The following is a 21255-nucleotide window of genomic DNA, read 5'->3' as shown; positions in this document are numbered from 1 at the left end:
TTTTGGCTTCCGAGGCCTCCTTTAGATGATATGATTCAAAAATAATTTGATCTTGGATAGCGTATAAGATCTCGGATAGAACCGGCCCTTTTTTAACTTTCCATTTTTTAAGAATGCTCTGCCTTACAGCTAATATTGAGGTATTTAGAGAACGAGTCCAATGCCTGTCCGAACTAGTCGTTGATTCAACTAGAAGGATAATGTCCCGGAACGTGAGAGAGATAGTAACCCCGTATATAGTATTAAACCAAAATATAAATTTCAGCCAGAGCTGATTTACCTTAGGACAGGTCCAAAACATATGTAGTAAGTCCGCTTCCTTATACAGACACCTAGGGCAATGAGCTGATCTGGATGGATAGAATCGTGCTAATTTAACTGGATAGAGATAAAAATTGTTTATTAATTTCATATGCGATTCTTTCCATGTTGAGGGGACTTTACAGTTTTCTAAAAATTTAAAACTTTGTATAATTCTCTCGGGCTCTGTGTCCCCGATTGACCTATTCCAGTACTCGCTGATCTTGCTGAGGAAGCCTTGCGTTTGTTTGGAAAGCATAATGTCATAAATTAATGAGATCGAGGTGACACCTACTACAACTTTCTGTATTAAACCTCTGATATCGGACCATGCAACTGATAAGGGAAACCTCCAAGGCTGTGACACAATAAAATGACGTACCTGAAAGAACGCAAATAGATCCGATCTAGGTAATTGAAAAAGGGAAAACAAAGTCTCACCTTCTAATACTAGCTCATCTGCGCCAATTAGTTGTGAAATTTTATTTAACCCTTTTTCAGCCCAATTCTTAAAAGTTTTCTGACGTAAGCCGGGGGGAAAAAGCGGATTACCCCTGATTGGAAGAAATTCTGAGATTGAAAAATCTATTTCCAAGAATCTACAGAACTTGTGCCATGCCAGGACTATATTCTTGATTGTAATTAGTGAGGAGACGTTGGAAGGCAGTTGACCTAGTTTACAGTGCAAGATTGCTGGTAATGCAAAGGGGTAAATCAGCAAGGACTCCTGTACTAGCGAAGCGAATGTATTTGTATTTGCCAGCCAGTCAATAGCGATTTTTACCATCGCTGCAATATTATAAAGGTTAATATCGGGCAATGATAGACCACCGGCCCATGATTTCTGCATTAATCTGGCTAGAGCAATGCGAGGTTTTTTATTTTGCCAAATAAATTTGGAAACAGCAGTGTAGAAATCTCTACGGTCCCTATTTGTAATGAACAAGGGCAAATTTTGTATCGGATAAAGAAGACGTGGAAATATGATGGTTTTAATTAGATTTACTCTCGCAGTGAGAGAAATCGGGAAAGAAGTCCATAATTTCAAATCTTGTTTGATTTTTTGGAATAGTGAAAGATAATTATCCGTATACCAGAATTTCGGGTTTTTATGTAACGTTAGACCCAAATATTTAATAGAATCTACTACTTTGAACGGATTACCCTGATAGCTTGTGACTATATTCCCAATATACATTAATTCACTTTTTTCTGTATTTACTTTGTATCCTGAGACCGAACTGAACTCCTCTAGTATCTGTCTCAAAATTGGAATAGATTGTTGTGTGTTTTCTAGAAAAACTAGAATATCATCAGCGTATAATAGTGTGATTAGACGTAGGGAACCCATTGCAATCCCCGCTAAACAATTTTAAACAACTTTTCACTTTGTTCTAATATCTAATTTACTTCATTCTCTTGGTATCCTTTGTTGAAGAAACAGTAATGTACAAGGGTGAGCCAAAAAGGGGCCAGATTACGAGTGGAGTGCTAACAGTTACGCGCAAGCGATAAGAGGTTTATCGCAGGTGTTTATTCATAAATACATATTTCTACATCTATCTGATGGTATTTTGGTACAATATATATCTATACCTATGTATAGATGATTATATACAGACCTATAGATATTACAGATATATTGGAATATCTATTTATAAATACTGTTATGTGCAGACCATTGTAATGTGAAATATTCACAGTAAATACATTCTGTAGTTAAAACCTTTATTAAATATGAATATTGCATAGATATGCTTTAACATGTTTTCATCTACTTAAAGGGCCTTTCCGGTCAAAATTTAAATGCACATAGATGATTTACATCTTCGAATAGAAACATATTTGCAATATACATGTATTGGCAAAAATGCTTCTAGTAAAAGTTATCACTGTTTTAGTGTTAACATTTGTCTCTGCACGTGCATGTGAAGCATAGCTAGATATTCTCAGTGCACCAACATTATAAATACTGCAGTTGCTCAGAGCTCCAGTGGGGCTTGTATCAAGTCAGTCATTACCAGATGGTACAAGCACATTAAGCTCTCTGAGCAAGTGCTGTGTTTAAAATGCTGGTGCACGGTGCATACTTAAATACACTTTTGAAAATAGCTATAGCTTTTATTAGAAGCATGTTTCCTAATGCATGTATATTACAAAAATGCTTCTTTTCAAAACTGAAATGCATCCATGTGGATTCCAATTTTGACTGGAATGTCCCTTTAAAGGGATGGTACAGGAGGGGCGGCGCCTGACTGAGCTCCAAGATGGAGGTGTAAGATTGGAGGTCCGTGCAGTCAAGAAACTTATCGGCGGATAAACGGATGATCCAGTGGGTAATCTGCATCTAATATTGTGCAAACCCATTCTCTACCTAAAAATCAGATACCAGAGAGTCGGATCGCCTGAAAGGGTGACATAGAACCACCAAACGGCCACTGGCCTGCTGCGGCCTACTGATGTGATGCACTACTGTACCACGAAGAGTAAGGTACATAATAATCAGTGTAATAATGCAGCTTTAAAAGTCAGCAATTAATACCGGCTAAACATAAATTAAAAGAAGGGATTTGAGCAGTTTACTCCCACATCTGGATAGCGGTTTAGACTGGACCAGTATCAATTCCTTGCAGCCACGTGGGTAAACCAAACATTTACAGCGGACAATGCTCTGGACTCATTTCACATATGTGGCCACTCAATATGTTATCTGGACATTGCCATAGCCCAAAACCCGGGAAATACCTTTGATAAAATGTACTGAATGCTCTCAAGATGTTTGCTTGCTACAATAGTACCTCCGGTGTATAGATGAGCATATAACCTGCAATTTCAATCCTCCCAATCAATATATATGGGGATATCTATCAAGCTGTCAACTACGCTGCATTCACAGACACCAATACGCTCGCCTAACATCACCTAACATCGCGGCCGTGTATCTCAATACGCTCTCCTTAGTTATGAAAAAAGTTGGCAAAAAGATGCACACCATGCACGGGGCGATGAGCATTGGACTATTGTTAACTAGCAGTCATCAATCATGCGTCTATTCGGCTTTTTCCAAACATTATTTATACCGTCACTAAATGCTGCCACTATACTAAAATGTTTAACCACTATCCCGCCACTCCCTGACACTGCCGCAACATAAATAAAGTCATTAACACCTATTCCGCCTCTCCCCGACCCCCCCCCCGCAACCTAAATAAATGTTTTAACCCCTATTCTGCTGCTCCCCAACCCTGCCGCAACCTAAATAAAAGTATAAACCCCTAAACCGTCAGTCCCCCACATCGCCATAAACTAATTTAAGCTATTAACCCATAAACCTAACAACCCGCTAACTTTAAATTAAAATTACAACATCCCTATCTTCAAATAAATTTAAACTTACCTGTAGAATTAAAATAACCTTTTTTTAAATATTAATTAACCTACCCTAACTATTATACTACAATTAAATTAAACTACCAATTAAATTAAGTATATTACATATTAAAAAACCCTATCCCTACTCAAATTATTTAAATATACTATTAAACCATATTACAAATTTACTAAATTACAGAAAAAAACCCACTAAGTTACAAAAAAAAACAAACACTAAATTACGAAAAATAAAAAAAACACATTATCAAAAATAAAAAAGAATTACACTTAAACTAATAGCCCTATCAAAATAAAAAAGCCCCCCCCCCCCCAATAACCCCCCCCCCCCCCTTAGCCTACAATAAACTACCAATGGCCTTTAAAAGGGCCTTTTGTGAGGCATTGCCCCAAAGAAATCAGCTCTTTTACCTGTAAAAAAAATACAAACACCCCCCAGCAGTAAAACTCACCACTCAACCAATCCCGCCAAATAAAAAACCTATCTAAAATAACCTAAGCTCCCCATTGCCCTGAAAAGGGCATTTGTATGGGCATTGCCCTTAAAAGGGCATTTAGCTCTTTTACATGCCCAGACCCTAATCTAAAAATAAAACCCACCCAAAAAAACCTTAAATAAGCCTAACAACCCCTTACAGTTATTGAAGTCCCGCTTGAAGGTCGCCGCCGTAAACTGAAACTTCAATGCAAGTGATGTCATTCAAGATGGCGTCCCTTGCATTCCTATTGGCTGAAAGATTTCAATCAGCCAATAGGATTAGAGTGCTAAAATCCTATTGACTGTTCCAATCAGCTAATAGGATTTGAGCAGCTCTTATCTTATAGGCTGTTCCAATCAGCGAATTGGATTGAGCTCTCATCCTATTGGCTGATTGGAACAGCCAATAGAATAAGAGCTGCTCAAATCCTATTGGCTGATTAGAACAACCAATAGGATTTTAGCATCTCTAATCCTATTGGTTGATTGAAATCTTTTAGCCAATAGGAATGCAAGGGACGCCATCTTGGATGACATCACTTGCATTGAAGTTCCAGTTTACGGTGGCAACCGTATGAATAGGATGCTCCACGCTGGATGTCTTCAGGATGGACCCGCTCCTCGCCGGATGGATGAAGATAGAAGATGCCATCTGAATGAATACTTCTTGCCGCCTGGATGAGGACTTTGCTGGCTGGATGAAGATCGAAGAGGCTGCCTGGATAAAGACTTCTTGCCGGCTAGATGGATCCTTCAAGCGGGACTTCAATAACTGTAAGTGGATCGTCGAGGGTTAGTGTTAGGTTTATTTAAGGTTTTTTTGGGTGGGGTTTATTTTTAGATTAGGATCTGGGCATGTAAAAGAGCTAAATGCCCTTTAAAGGGTAATGCCCATACAAATTCCATTTTCAGTGCAATGGGGAGCTTGGGTTATTTTAGATAGTTTTTTTATTTAGGGGGTTGGTTGGTTGGTGGGTGGGTTTTACTGTTGGGGGGTGTTTGTATTTTTTTTTACAGGTAAAAGAGCTGATTTCTTTGGAGCAATGCCCCACAAAAGGCCCTTTTAAGGGCCATTGGTAGTTTATTGTAGGCTAGGGTTTTTTATTTTAGGGGGCTTTTTTATTTTGAAAGGGCTATTAGATTAGGTGTAATTCTTTTTTATTTTTGATAATGTGGTTTTTTATTTTTGTTTTTTTAGTGTTTGTTTGTTTTTGTAACTTAGTGGGGTTTTTTTTTTGTAATTTAGTACTTTTAATAAGGTTTAATAGTATATTTAAATAATGTTAGTAGGGTTAGGTTTTTATAATATGTAATTTAGTTTATTTAATTGCTAGTTTAATTTAATTGGAGTATAATAGTTAGGATAGGTTAAGTAATAGTTTAAAATTAATTTAATTCTACAGGTAAGTTTTAATTTATATTAAGATAGAGATGTTGTAATTTTAATTTAAAGTTAGCAGGTTGTTAGGTTTAGGGGTTAATAGCTTAATTTAGTTTATGGCGATGTGGGGGGCTGACGGTTTAGGGGTTAATATGTTTAGTTAGTGGTAGTGATGTGGGAGGCCAGGGTTTTAGGGGTTAATAAGTTTATTTAGGTTGCGGCGGGGTCGGGGAGCGGCGGGATAGGGGTTATTAACTTTTACTTAGGTTGCGGCGATGTCGGGGGGGGGGGTGACAGATTAGGGGTGTTTAGACTCGAGGCTTATGTTAGGGTTTTAGGTGTAAACGTAACTTGTTTTCAACCATATAAATCAATGGGATATCTGGCAGCATCAAGCATAAGCTTTCGGTGCTTTCAGACTCCCATTGATTCCTATGGCATCCGCGGCCTCCAGGGTGGCAGATTGAAAACCATGTACGCTGGGCCAGAATAGCCACAAGCGTACCTGTTAGAAATTTGATAACTAGGAAAATGTGTCAAATAGTGCCAAATGTGTATTCGGTACATCTGTAATGACGTGAGCATCGATCTGCGTTGGATTGAGACCGGCGGATCGTATGTTACGTCACAATGTTCAACATTTGCCAGTCTGTAGGCTTTGATAACTAGGTCGGATCAAGCTCGCAACAATTACGCTGCAGAATTCCAGCGTATTTGCAGTTGACGGCTTGATAGATATCCCCCATAGAGGCTACTCTCCAGTTTAATGAGGAGGCAGAAAGGAATAAGAACAAATAACATGTGTGGGGTTATTATATTAGATTCCTAGTGTTCCAGAGTTTTAGCTTCAGTAAGAACTTAAATACCAAGAGGGGAGACACTCTAACTGACACCTTTTTGAATGACTTTTTCATAACTTTGCAAAAGAGTCCCCCAACATAACTGCACATTAAACAACTGGAATTGTCCTCACTCTGCATGCATTATAGGCAATCCTGAAGAGTGCATATCATACATTTGCCTTAAACTAATAAAAAAAAAAAAAGATCACAAGTACTTTCTTCACATAAGAAATCTCAGACATCACAAAAGTTACCATGTCCACAAGAAAGCTGAATAAAGCTGAAAAGGGCACCAAACCTGCTCCTATGAACTCTTATTTCAAGTCATGATCAAAAAATAATAAACCCCAGGGAGACATGGAAGCTGACATAGATGAAGATATTGAGGCCTATTTATCAAGCCGTCAACCGCAAATACGCTGGAATTCCGCAGCGTAATTGTGGCGAGCCTGATTCCCCTTAGTTATCAAAGTCTACAGACCGGCAAAAGTAGAAGTCTGTGATGTAACATACGATCCGCTGGTCTCTGTCCGACACAGATCGATGCTTACGTCACTACAGATGTTCCGAATGCAAATTCAGTACTATCTGACTACTTTTGCTAGTTAACAAATACCTACCAGGTACACTGACCACTATTCCGGCCCAGCATACCTGCTTTTCAATCCGCCGCCCTGGAGGCGGCAGATGCCATAGGATTCCATGGGAGTCTGAAAGCAGCGAAAGCTCATGTTTGCTGCTGCCCGATATCCCATTGATTTCTATGGGAGAATAAAAGTTATGTTTACACCTAACACCCTAACATGCACCCCAAGTCTAAACACCCCTAATCTGCCGCCCCCTACACGCCGCCACCTACATTATGTTATTAACCCCTAATCTGCCGCCCGACACCACCGCCACCTATATTATACTTATTAACCCCTAATCTGCCGCCCGCCACCGCCGCCACCTACATTATACTTAATAACCCCTATTCTGCCGTCCCGATACCGCCGCCACCTAAATAAAAGTTATTAACCCCTAATATGCTGCTCCCAGAGCCCACCACAACTAAATAAAGTTATTAACCCCTAAACCCCTTGCCTCCCACATCACTAGCACTTACTAAACCTATTAACCCCTAAACCACCAGCCCCCCACATCGCGATAAACTAAATTAACCTATTAACCTTTCAACCTAACAACCCCCTAACTTTATATATATGAAATATTACCTCATGCCTATCTTAATAAATAATAAATTTAAACTTACCTTTAAAATTACATTAAACTATATTAAACTACTAATTAATCTACCCTATTATACTAAAATTACATTAAACTACATTAAACTATTCATTAATCTACCCTAACTGTTATACTAAAATTAAATTAAACTATATTAATCTACTAATAAATCTACCCTAACTATTAGACTAAGATTACATTAAACTATATTAAACTAATAATTAATCTACCCTAACTATTAGACTAAATTACATTAAACAACAAATTAAATTAACTATATTATATATTTAAAAATCTAACCCTACTCAAATAATTGAAATCTACACTAAAAAATTACTAACGGCTAGATTTAGAGTTTTGTCGGTAACGACCCGCGTAGCTAACGCTGGCTTTTTTCTGGCCGCACCTTTTAAATAACTCTGGTATTGAGAGTTTACAGAATGGCTGCGTTAGGCTCCAAAAAAGGAGCGTAGAGCATATTTAACGCAACTTCAACTCTCGATACCAGAGTTGCTTACGGACGCGGCCAGCTTCAAAAACGTGCTCGTGCACGATTCCCCCATAGAAAACAATGGGGCTGTTTGAGCTGAAAAAAAACCTAACACCTGCAAAAAAGCCGCGTTCAGCTCCTAACGCAGCCCCATTGTTTGCTATGGGGAAACACTTAGTAGAAAAAAATCAAAAACAGAGAGTTCTTGACAGAGGTGCGCCCACGGTGATGGAAGTGGAGATCAGTCCAAATATTCCAATGAAAGGCCGCTCTTCTGTAGCGTGTGTGGGGAAACACTTCCTACGTCTGCACCTAACACTCTAACATGTACCCCGAGTCTAAACACGCCTAACCTTACACTTATTAACCCCTAATCTGCCGCCCCCGCTATCGCTGACCCCTGCATATTTTTTTTAACCCCTAATCTGCCGCTCCGTAAACCGCCGCTACTTACATTATCCCTATGTACCCCTAATCTGCTGCCCCTAACACCGCCGACCCCTATATTATATTTATTAACCCCTAATCTGCCCCCCACAATGTCGCCTCCACCTGCCTACACTTATTAACCCCTAATCTGCCGACCGGACCGCACCGCTATTATAATAAAGTTATTAACCCCTAATCCGCCTCACTCCCGCCTCAATAACCCTGTAATAAATAGTATTAACCCCTAATCTGCCCTCCCTAACATCGCCGACACCTAACTTCAAACATTAACCCCTAATCTGCCGACGGGAGCTCACCGCTATTCTAATAAATGTATTAACCCCTAAAGCTAAGTCTAACCCTAACACTAACACCCCCTTAAGTTAAATATAATTTAAATCTAACAAAATAAATGAACTCTTATTAAATAAATTATTCCTATTTAAAGCTAAATACTTACCTGTAAAATAAATCCTAATATAGCTACAATATAAATTATAATTATATTACAGCTATTTTAGGCTTTATATTTATTTTAGAGGTAGCTTTGTATTTATTTTAACCAGGTACAATAGCTATTAAATAGTTAAGAACTATTTAATAGCTAAAATAGTTAAAATAATTACAAAATTACCTGTAAAATAAATCCTAACCTAAGTTACAATTAAACCTAACACTACACTATCAATAAATTAATTAAATAAAATACCAACAATTATCTACAATTAAACCTAACACTACACTATCAATAAATTATTTAAATACAATATCTACAAATAAATACAATGAAATAAACTAACTAAAGTACAAAAAATAAAAAAGAACTGTTACAAAAAATAATTTTTTTTTACAAACATTAGAAAAATATTACAACAATTTTAAACTAATTACACCTACTCTAAGCCCCCTAATAAAATAACAAAGCCCCCCAAAATAAAAAAAAATGCCCTACCCTATTCTAAATTAAAAAAGTTCAAAGCTCTTTTACCTTACCAGCCCTGAACAGGGCCCTTTGTGGGGCATGCCCCAAAGAATTCAGCTCTTTTGCCTGTAAAAAAAAAAACCATATATTGGCTAGAATCCTATCAGCCAATCGGAATTCGAGGGACGCCATCTTGGATGACGTCATTTAAAGGAACCGTCATTCGTCGTCTAGTCGTCGGTTGAAGAGGATGTTCCGCGTCGGCTTGGAAGAAGATGGTTCCGCTCCGCTCCAGAAGAAAGAAGATTGAAGATGCGGCTTGATAGAAGACTTCATCCCGATGATGGACTTCCGACTTCAGCCCAATGATGGATTTCTTCAGTCGCCGCTTGGATCCAGACTTCAGCCCGAGGATGGACGTCACTCTTCAGCCCCCCGCTTGGGCTTGGATCAACACTTCCGAGGAACGATCGGTGAACCTGGTATGGTGAAGATAAGGTAGGAAGATCTTCAGGGGCTTAGTGTTTATTTAAGGGGGGTTTGGGTTAGATTAGGGGTATGTGGGTGGTGGGTTGTAATGTTGGGGGGGGGTATTGTATGTGTTTTTTTTACAGGCAAAAGAGCTGAACTTCTTGGGGCATGCCCCGCAAAGGGCCCTGTTCAGGGCTGGTAAGGTAAAAGAGCTTTGAACTTTTTTAATTTAGAATAGGGTAGGGCATTTTTTATTTTGGGGGGCTTTGTTATTTTATTAGGGGGCTTAGAGTAGGTGTAATTAGTTTAAAATTGTTGTAATATTTTTCTAATGTTTGTAAATATTTTTTTATTTTTTGTAACTTAGTTCTTTTTTATTTTTTGTACTTTAGTTAGTTTATTTCATTGTAGTTATTGTAGATATTTTATTTAAATAATTTATTGATAGTGTAGTGTTAGGTTTAATTGTAGATACTTGTAGGTATTGTATTTAATTAATGTATTGATAGTGTAGTGTTAGGTTTAATTGTAGATAATTGTAGGTAGTTTATTTAATTAATTTATTGATAGTGTAGTGTTAGGTTTAATTGTAACTTAGGTTAGGATTTATTTTACAGGTAATTTTGTAATTATTTTAACTATTTTAGCTATTAAATAGTTATTAACTATTTAATAGCTATTGTACCTGGTTAAAATAAATACAAAGTTACCTGTAAAATAAATATAAATCCTAAAATAGCTATAATATAATTATAATTTATGTTGTAGCTATATTAGGGTTTATTTTACAGGTAAGTATTTAGCTTTAAATAGGAATAATTTATTTAATAAGAGTTAATTTATTTCGTTAGAATAAAATTATATTTAACTTAGGGGGTGTTAGGGTTAGGGTTAAAATTAGCTTTAGGGGTTAAAAAATTTATTAGAGTAGCGGTGAGCTCCGATCGGCAGATTAGGGGTTAATACTTGAAGTTAGGTGTCGGCGATGTTAGGGAGGGCAGATTAGGGGTTAATACTATTTATTATAGGGTTATTGAGGCGGGAGTGAGGCAGATTAGGGGTTAATAACTTTATTATAGTAGCGGTGAGATCCGCTCGGCAGATTAGGGGTTAATAAGTGTAGGCAGGTGGAGGCGACGTTGAGGGGGGCAGGTTAGGGGTTAATAAATATAATATAGGGGTCGGCGATGTTAGGGGCAGCAGATTAGGGGTACATAAGGATAATGTAAGTAGCGGCGCTTTGCGGTCGGCAGATTAGGGGTTAATTATTGTAGGTAGCTGACGGCGACGTTGTGGGGGGCATGTTAGGGGTTAATAAATATAATATAGGGGTCGGCGGTGTTAGGGGCAGCAGATTAGGGGTACATAAGTATAACGTAGGTGGCGGTCAGCAGATTAGGGGTTAAAAAATCGAGTGGCGGCGATGTGGGGGGACCTCGGTTTAGGGGTGTATAGGTAGTTTATGGGTGTTAGTGTACTTTAGAGCACAGTAGTTAAGAGCTTTATAAACCGGCATTAGCCCAGAAAGCTCTTAACTACTGACTTTTTTCTGCGGCTGGAGTTTTGTCGTTAGATTTCTAACGCTCACTTCAGCCACGACTCTAAATACCGGAGTTAGAGAGATCCCATTGAAAAGATAGGATACGCAATTGACGTAAGGGGATCTGCGGTATGGAAAAGTCGCGGCGGTGAGCGTTAGACCCTTTCCTGACTGACTCCAAATACCGGCGGTAGCCTAAAACCAGCGTTAGGAGCCTCTAACACTGGTTTTCACGGCTACCGCCAAACTCTAAATCTAGGCCTCTGTTACCAAAAACTAACAATTTAGTTACAAAAAATAACAAACACTAAGTTAAACAAAAAAAAAAAAAAATATCAAAGATTTAAACTAATTACAATTAATCTAAGGGCCCTATGAAAAAAAAAAGTCCCCCCAAAATAAAAAAAACCCTAGCCTACAATAAACTACAAATAGCCCTTAAAAGGGCCTTTTGCGGGGCATTGCCCCAAATAAATCAGCTCTTTTACCTGTAAAAAATACAAACAACCCCCCAACAGTAAAACCCACCAGCCACACAACCAACCCCACCAAATGAAACCCTAACTAAAAAAACCTAAGCTCTCCATTGCCCTGAAAAGGGCATTTGTATGGGCATTGCCCTTAAAAGGGCATTTAGCTCTATTGCAGCCTAAACCTTAATCTGAAAATAAAACCCACCCAATACACCCTTATCCTTATCCAATCTTAACACTAACCCCTGAAGATGCACTTACAATTTTGAAGAACCGACATCCATCCTCCAAGAAGCCAATCGTAATAAAGGTTGAAAAAATCCTATTGGCTGTTGCAATCAGCAAATAGGATTGAGCTTTTATCCTATTGGCTGATCCAATCAGCCAATAGAATGCAAGCTCAATCCTATTGATAGGGGTTAATAAGTTTATTAGAGTTGGGGTGGGCTCCAGGAGCGGTGGTTTAGGGGTTAATAACTACATACAGTTTAGTATAGTGGCGGTGTTTAGTGACAGTATACAAATAAAGCTGTGAAAAAGCCGAATAGCAGCGAGATCGATGACTGTTTAGTTAACAACAGTCCGCTGCTCATCGCCCCGTACTTGGTACACAGCTTTTTGACAGCTTTTTTGTTAAATATGGAGAACGTATTCAGGTCCGCGGCCGCAATGTTAGGCAATGTCAGGCGAGCGTATTGGTGCCGTCGAATGCAGCACAGTTGACGGCTTGATAAGTAGGCCTCAGAGACATAGTGCCCAACACACCAGAATTGCAAGAAGATCAAGTTCCTGCAACAAAAGCAGATTAACAACTTTTAGCCTCCAAGCAAGATATAAGCATGAACTTTGAAAAATTATGGAGCAAAATAGATAGCCTTCACACCACTGTAACCGATGTGTGAAAGAGATCAAAAATGACATGATGGAGATAGAAAAAAATAGACACTTTGGAAACCAACTAAGATGAGCTATCAGAAGACATCTCCACTATGTCATATTCTTTTTCATCCCAACATCAAGAAATCCTAGATCTTCAGGAAAAGATGGATTACCTAGAAAACTGATCCAGAAGATGCAACTTAAGTCTCAAAGGAATCCAAGAATCAGTTACAACTAAAGATCTTGCTACTTATTTACAACAATTGTTCCATGAAATAGCATGAGACCACGTAGAAGAGGAATATCAACTAGAGCGAGCCCACAGGGCACTCAGAGCCAGACCCAAAAAAGACATGCCACCTAGAGATGTCATAGCCCATTTCCTATGATTCTCTGACAAAGAGAAAATTCTCCAGGCAGCCCGCCAGAACCCTACCTTTAAATTTCAGTGAAAGATAGTTCAGTTCTATCAGGATATATGTATACAAACTTTGCCGTAATATGCTCAGACCACTTACAGCATTATTAAGAAAACACCAAGTAGCATATCACTGGGGATTACATTTTGCTTTATATGTGATGAGAGATGGAAAAACAATGAGTATTAAATCAACAGAAAAAAATCCAGCTGTTTGCAAAATGCTGGGACTAGACATACCAGAACTGCCTCCTCTATCATCCAATACATCGGAAATAAAACATCAGCACTCAAGGAAAACATCTCAAAATGCCACATGGTCAAGGATCACAAGGAACAAGTTCAAAACATGAAGATAAGCTTCAACTTTCTAAACTAAATTGGAAAACCTATTCTGTTCACAACAGAGACACCTGGGCTCAGACAGTGGCTTCTAGTTATGAAGCCGTCTACATACCTGCATTCTCCGCCCCAATACACTCGCCTAAGCTCACCTACCATCGCTGCCGCGGACCTGAATACGTTCGCCAAAGTTGTCAAGAAGCCGTGCACCAAGTACGGAGCGATGAGCGGCGGACTGTTGTCAACTGACAGTCATCGATCTTGCTGCTCATCGGCTTATTCAGAGCTTTCTTGCTAGCCTGTCACTAAACACCCACACTATACTATACTGTTTTACCCCCTAAACCGCCGGTCCCGGGGCCCCCCGCACCTAAATAAAGTTATTACCCCCTAAACTGCCGCTCCCGGAGCCCCCCGCACCAAAATAAAGTTATTACCCCCTAAACCACCACTCCCGGAGCCCCCCCGCACCTAAATAAACGTATTACCCCCTAAACCGCCACTCCCAGAGCCCCCGTACCTAAATAAACTTATTACCCCCTAAACCACTGCTCCTGGAGCCCCCCGCAACTAAATAAACTTATTACCCCCTAAACCACCGCTCCCGGAGCCCCCCGCACCTAAATAAACTTATTACCCGCTAAACCGCCGATCCTGGACCCTGCTGCAACTATAATAAATGTATTAACCCCTAAACCGCTGCTCCCAGACCCCGCCACCACCTACATTATACCTATTAACCCCTAATCTGCCACCCCCTATACCACCGCCACCTATATTAAAGTTATTAACCCCTATCCTGCGGATCCCGGACCCCGCCGCAACTAAATAAATTGTTTAACCCCTAAACCGCCGCTCCCGGACCCCGCCGCACAAAATTAAATGTTTAACCCCTAAACCGCCGCTCCCGGACCCCGCCGCCACCTATATTAAACGTATTAACCCCTATCCTACCCCCCTATACTGCCGCCACCTATATTAAACTTATTAACCCCTAAACCTAAGTCTAACACTAACACTAAAACTTACTATTATTAACTAAATTATTCCTATTTAAAAATAAAAACTTACCTATAAAATAAGCCCTAATATAGCTACAATATAACTAATAATTATATTGTAGCTATTTTAGGATTTATTTTTATTTTACAGGCAACTTTGTATTGATTTTAACTAGGTAGAATAGTTATTAAATAGTTATTAACTATTTAATAGCTACCTAGCTAAAATACTTACAAAATTACCTGTAAATTAAATCCTAACCTAAGTTACAATTAAACCTAACACTACACTATCATTAAATTAATTAAATAAATTAACTACAATTACCTAAAATGAAATTCAATTAAATAAACTAAACTATAGTACAAAAAAACAAACACTAAATTACAGAAAATAAAAAAGAATTACAAGAAGTTTAAACTAATTACACCTAATCTAAGCCCCCTAATAAAATAATAAAGCCCCCAAAATAAAAAAAAAATGCCCTCCCCTATTTTAAATTACAAAGTAATCAGCTCTTTTACCAGCCCTTAAAAGGGCTTTTTGCGGGGCATTGCCCCAAAATAATCAGCTCTTTTACCTGTAAAAAAATACAACCCCCCTAACATTAAAACCCACCACCCACATACCCCTACTCTAACCCACCCAAACCCCCCTTAAAAAAACCTAACACTAACCCCCTGAAGATCTCCCTACCTTGAGTCGTCTTCACCCAGCCAAGCCGAATTCTTCATCCAAGCGGAGCAAGAAGAGGTCCTCCATCCGGTAGAAGTCTTCATCCAAGCGGGGCAACAGAGGTCCTCCATCCGGTAGAAGTCTTCATCCAAGTGGTGTCCTCTATCTTCATCCAACCGCGGCTCCATCTTCCAGACCTCCGACACAGAACATCCTGCTGGCCCGACGGACTAACGATGAATGAAGGTTCCTTTAAGGGACGTTATCCAAGATGGCGTCCCTCGAATTCCGATTGGCTGATAGGATTCTATAAGCCAATCGGAATTAAGGTAGGAAAAATCCGATTGGCTGATTCAATCAGCCAATCGGATTGACCTCGCATTCTATTGACTGTTCTATTGGCTGTCCAATCGGATTGAGCTTTAATCCGATTGGCTGATTGAATCAGCCAATTGGATTTTTCCTACCTTAATTCCGATTGGCTGATAGAATCCTATCAGCCAATCGGAATTCGAGGGACGTCATCTTGGATGATGTCCCTTAAAGAAACCTTCATTCGTCGTTAGTCCGTCGGGTCGTGGTCACATGTAAATATCTTGAGTCAGCTATCTTATTACCATAATTCTGATTATTCTTTTACGTTTTCATATTGCACACAATTTAAACTATATTATGGTAAACAATTCGAAACAGGCATATGGTACTAAAGTACCATTTTGTGGTACCTAGTAAAGCACACAACATGTATACAAAGGCACACATGTCACTTTGCTTATAAAAGGTAACAGCAAGATGCAAACTGAACATTAACACTGGTTTCAGACCCAATATAACCATGTATGGCAAGAATATACAATTGTTATATAGCTTATACACCTGTATAAACCTTAAGATCCCATATCCTATTAATACCTAGGGGAGTCCCTGTCTGGAGCAGATAGATCCAGTAAGCTTCTTTCCCATTAAGCTTAACTAGTCTATCCCCTCCCCTGATATCATTTGGAACATAATCTATAGCCTGGAAAGAGAACATGTTGTTCATACTGACCCCTGTATGTATTGCAAAATGTTTGTCAACTGGAGTAGTAGGGGGGTCAGCACCCATTGAACTATGTTCTCTAATCCGATCCTTAAGAAGGCGTATAGTACGCCCTGTGTATTGTTTTGTGCATATCTTACACGTAATTAGATATACCACATACTTTGAGTTACAAGTAAGGTGATAAGAGATTTTGTATGACTTTCCTGTCACACTAGATCTAAACACTTTCCCTTTAGAGACAAATTTACAGCTCTAACATGGATGTATCCCACATTTAAAAAAACATGTGTCTGGATTTAACCAGCTTCTATTAGGTCTAACTGGGGTACTAAAATCCTTTCTAAAAGCGGTTTCTAAAGTCTTAGCTTTTTTAGAAACACACTGTATGCCTCTCTCTGATATTTGTTTGCCTATGAGTGGATCCTTCTCAAGAATAGGTAATGCTCTCTGAACAATATTGCAAATCTGCCTATATTGTCTACTGTATGATGTAATGAACCTAATGATATATTTAGAGTCTTGTTCCTGTGGTTTACTTTTATCCTTTAACAAGGTGGACCTATCTATCTCATTGACTTCTTCACGTATGTTGCCTAGACTCTAATGAATATGACCTCGGGCTTTTAATCTTTCTGTTAGATCATCAGCCTGTTTATTGTAGACATCCTGTTTTGTGCAATTAGGTTTTAGGCGAACTTTTGGAATTGCCTTCCTAAGGTGTGTGGGATGGTGTGAATTGTCTCTCAGGATGGTGTTACCTGATATATTTTTCCTATATGTCTGTGTAGTGACTGCCCCAGTGTCAGAATCCTTTGAAATAAGCAGGCTACGTATTTTTTAAATGGGACAAGACTTAGCCAAACACAGGAGGAAAGGGATTTGGGAGTAGTAATAGATAACAAGCTAAAGATGAGTGCACAATGCAGGGCAGCGGCTTCAAAGGCTAATAAGATACTAGCATGTATTAAAAGAGGCATTGATTCAAGGGAGGAAAGCATAATTCTGTCATTATATAAAGCCCTGGTAAGACCTCACCTTGAGTTTGGAGTGCAGTTCTGGGGATCGATTGCTAAAAAAGATATTGCAGAACTAGAAAAAGTTCAGAGAAGGGTCACAAAGCTAATAAGGGGATTGGAGAAATTAACCTATGAGGAGAGGCTAGCCAAACTGGGTCTGTTCTCTTTAGAAAAAAGGTGCTTGAGAGGTGACATGATTACTTTATATAAATATATTCGAGGCCCATATACAGAGATGGCAGAAGCTCTGTTTATTCCAAGAAAATTGTTTCTGACATAGTTTAAGGTTGGAGGAAAGGAGATTTAATCTCCTGCAACGGAAACGTTTTTTCACTTTAAGAGCAATAAAATTGTGGAACTCATTACCAAAGGAGGTAGTGAATGCCAATACCATTGATACATTTAAAAATAGTCTGGATTAATTTCTGTATATAAACGAAATTCATGGATATGAGTGCTAGTATTAAATGGGTCACATTTTAATGGGGCTTAACTGGAGCTTTTTGTAAGTATTTTAGATTTGTATAGGTTGAACTCGATGGACTTCAGTCTTTTTTCAACCTTATCTACTATGTTACTATGTTACTATGTAAATCAGAAGGTCCAACAAAAGGAATTTCTTTATTTGAAGACTCAAATGTAAACTTTAAGTTTTTGTCATTTTTATTCAGATACTCAACAAAGTCAGAAATTGCAGCTCCAAATGAGTAGCAAATCGTCTATGTATCTTGAATAAAATTTGATTTGGTCCCTATATGGATTTGCAGATGTAAACAATTTGTCTATTTCAAAGGCGTTTAGGTACAAGTTTGCATATGAAGGTGAAAATGTTGCACCCATTGCTGTGCCACATTCTTGTACATAAACCTGACCTTCAAAAGAGAAAAAGTTATGAGTAAGTAGAAAATATACAAAATCACAAATTAATTTGAGGTAAAACTCCTCAAAATCACTATTCAGAATTAACATCTGTGTCAATACATTAGAAGCAGATTAGGTGCGAGTAACATCAATGAGTCACATGAAGAGAACAATTTGCAGTCTGATACCCCCTCGCTTTCAAAAAAACTTAGAAGAAGGGGTTCCCCCTGCCAGATACCCAAGCAGACGCTTAAAAAATGCAAGGGGTCAATCAGACAACAAAAAGCAATGAGTATAGAATCCCTGACCAATCAAAGATTATAACAAATTGATAACACTAGGATTTTGGATATTAATATTGTTAATTTGTCTCATACTAAACTATCTAAAGCAGAAATAGAAGTTTTGTCCCTTGGTTTAGGATTTGCACCTACAGTAGACTTTAAAGTTTTTGATACATTGGGTGATGTGTGTTTTTTTGAGATTACGACCTTCCATTATTGTTCATTTTTTACCAACAAATGCATATATTGCACCTTACTGCGGTAGTAAGAGATGATTTGCCCTGTGTATATGTTTACATAACAGATACTTTATATTATACAGTTATTTGTACATATACGGGAAATGTTGAATGGGCAAAATAAACCATGCCGCAGTATAGTGTAATATTATCATTATCTATATTATCAATATATCTCTAATATTTATATTCCTTGATATGTTTCTTATCTATCCACTTACAGTGGTTACTGTGGCTTTGTGTTTTTTAAGCCAATGTTGTGTTGTTTATGTGAGCACTATAGCGTGGTTCAATGAAGGTACCTATGTTCTGAACTATATGAGTCTATGGGGAATATGTATCAAGCTCCGAATGGAGCTTGATACCCCGTGTTTCTAGCGAGCTTGCAGGCTCGCCAGAAACAGCAGTTATGAAGCAGTGGTCACAAAGACCGCTGCTCCATAACCTGTCCGCCTGCTCTGAGCAGGCGGACAGACATCGCCGCAAATCAACCCGATCGAGTATGATCGGGTTGATTGACACCTCCCTGCTGGCGGCCGATTGGCCGCGAGTCCGCAGGGGGCGGCGTTGCACCAGCAGCTCTTGTGAGCTGCTGGTGCAATGCTGAATACGGTGAGCATATTGCTTGCCGTATTCAGCGTGGTCTGTCGGACCTGATCCGCACTGTCGGATCAGGTCCGACAGACCTTGATAAATATGCCCCTATGTATCACTTTAACGCATGATCACCTGTGCACCTGAATGCTATTGTGAATTAGTATTAATGTATAAAGTAGAGGAGGAGGAGTGTATTCACTATCCCTGACAAAGTGCCTGTCCGCATGAAACATGTAGGATGTTTACTTGACCTGCTGTATCACGTATTGTCATGATCATACCTGCCACATTCTATATTGCTCACGTTATTCACCTTGGCTCAGTTACTTCTACCTTCCTATGTAATGCTATCCCTTTAATTTGGCAAGACTCTCCTACATCCGGTATAAAACCCCATCTCTCATTCACATAATTGCTTGGTATTGATTCGCTGTGTCTCTTTTCCTGAGCCAGTACAATTCGTACTATTGAACAACATAGTCTAGTGAACTTACTCCTTCCACACAAGCTCCAACTTCAACTTCCTTAGCACCTCTCTGCCGAATTCAGCTGGAGGACTCGAGCTGACACAGACCGCAGCTCCGGAACACCTGATGAAGTGATGTCACATGCCAACTTCTTCCTCGCTGCTTCCTCAGCTCAGCTGCTATGCACACTCGGACAGAGATCCAATTCTTAGCAACTATTGCCAAACACCTATACTCCATGTACAGCCACTTCAGGTATGCAGTATATATATACAAATAGTCTAAAACAGAAAAGAGAAGAGAAGCGCAGGATACGATTCAAGTGTAGATATTACTTTATTACAAATCACACGCTCAATAATGTACTCACAAAGGAAATGAAATTAAAAGCACATCTGGTATATAGCAATCCCTCGTAGCCTTATCGCTTGAATTTCTTTTGCATTAAGAGTCCACAGTGCCTGTCCGTGATTCTCTCGTTATCACCACACTGCTCGTTACATCCAGGGAGGTATGAATTGCCGCCTGTACACAAGCCTCAATACACAAACGCTACATAAGGGAAACACCCGCACACACCCTCGGCTCTGTACCAATAGGATTACCTCTAAAGATGAGCTCACTGCACGCGAGGACCTACGGTGGCTTCACAGGGTACAAAATAGGAACTACTGCAGCTGCGTTCTACGTGTTTCGTCCCGGACGTCGGGACTTTCTCAAGAACTAAAGAAATAGAGAGGGTCAGGACCTATTTATACAAACCACCACCAGAACAGCCCCCAAATATGGTAGGAGCTCAAGGAGTGTGAAGATTTAAATTAAAAAGGCTTGAAATCGCCTCGGTCCTGAATCTGAATATGTGCCCTTCTCTTGTTAATATAATACAGAAAATATAAAATACATAAATAATGACAAGAGAAATACACTAATGAATGAATATACAATCAATACATACTAAAAATTAATTATGAGATAGAATACAAATGATTATATCTAAAATCAATATTTCAGTTTTAAAATTAATGTGGGCAATTTTAAAATCCTATATTTTACCTGATTACAATTCATAAAACATATATATATGACTGTTATCTTATTACATGATAATTATAAAAACATTGCATAAGTAAAAATGAATGAATATGAAAATAAAAACAAGTATGCTGATATAAAACACTACATAATGTGGATAAAAACCTATGTATGAATACATAGTTAGAACATATATAGGTATATTCAAAGGTGATATATATAATCACCAAACACAAAGTCAGCTTAATTAGAGACCACAGGGGTTCTAAGTTACACTATAAAAATGCAGCAATATCTAATTCAATATTCAAGCCTTTTGGATCAAGGCAATCAAGAGTCTTGATCCAAAAGGTTTCCCTCTGTCTCAATCTTAGAAGGCGGTTGGTGTCCCATTTCTTAATTGCCACCCATTCAACTATATTAACTGAAAGGTCCTCAGGGTTCTGATTATGATG

Source organism: Bombina bombina, chromosome 3, assembly GCF_027579735.1.
Source record: "Bombina bombina isolate aBomBom1 chromosome 3, aBomBom1.pri, whole genome shotgun sequence".
Taxonomy (NCBI): Eukaryota; Metazoa; Chordata; class Amphibia; order Anura; family Bombinatoridae; genus Bombina; species Bombina bombina.
This window is presented reverse-complemented; position numbering follows the sequence as displayed.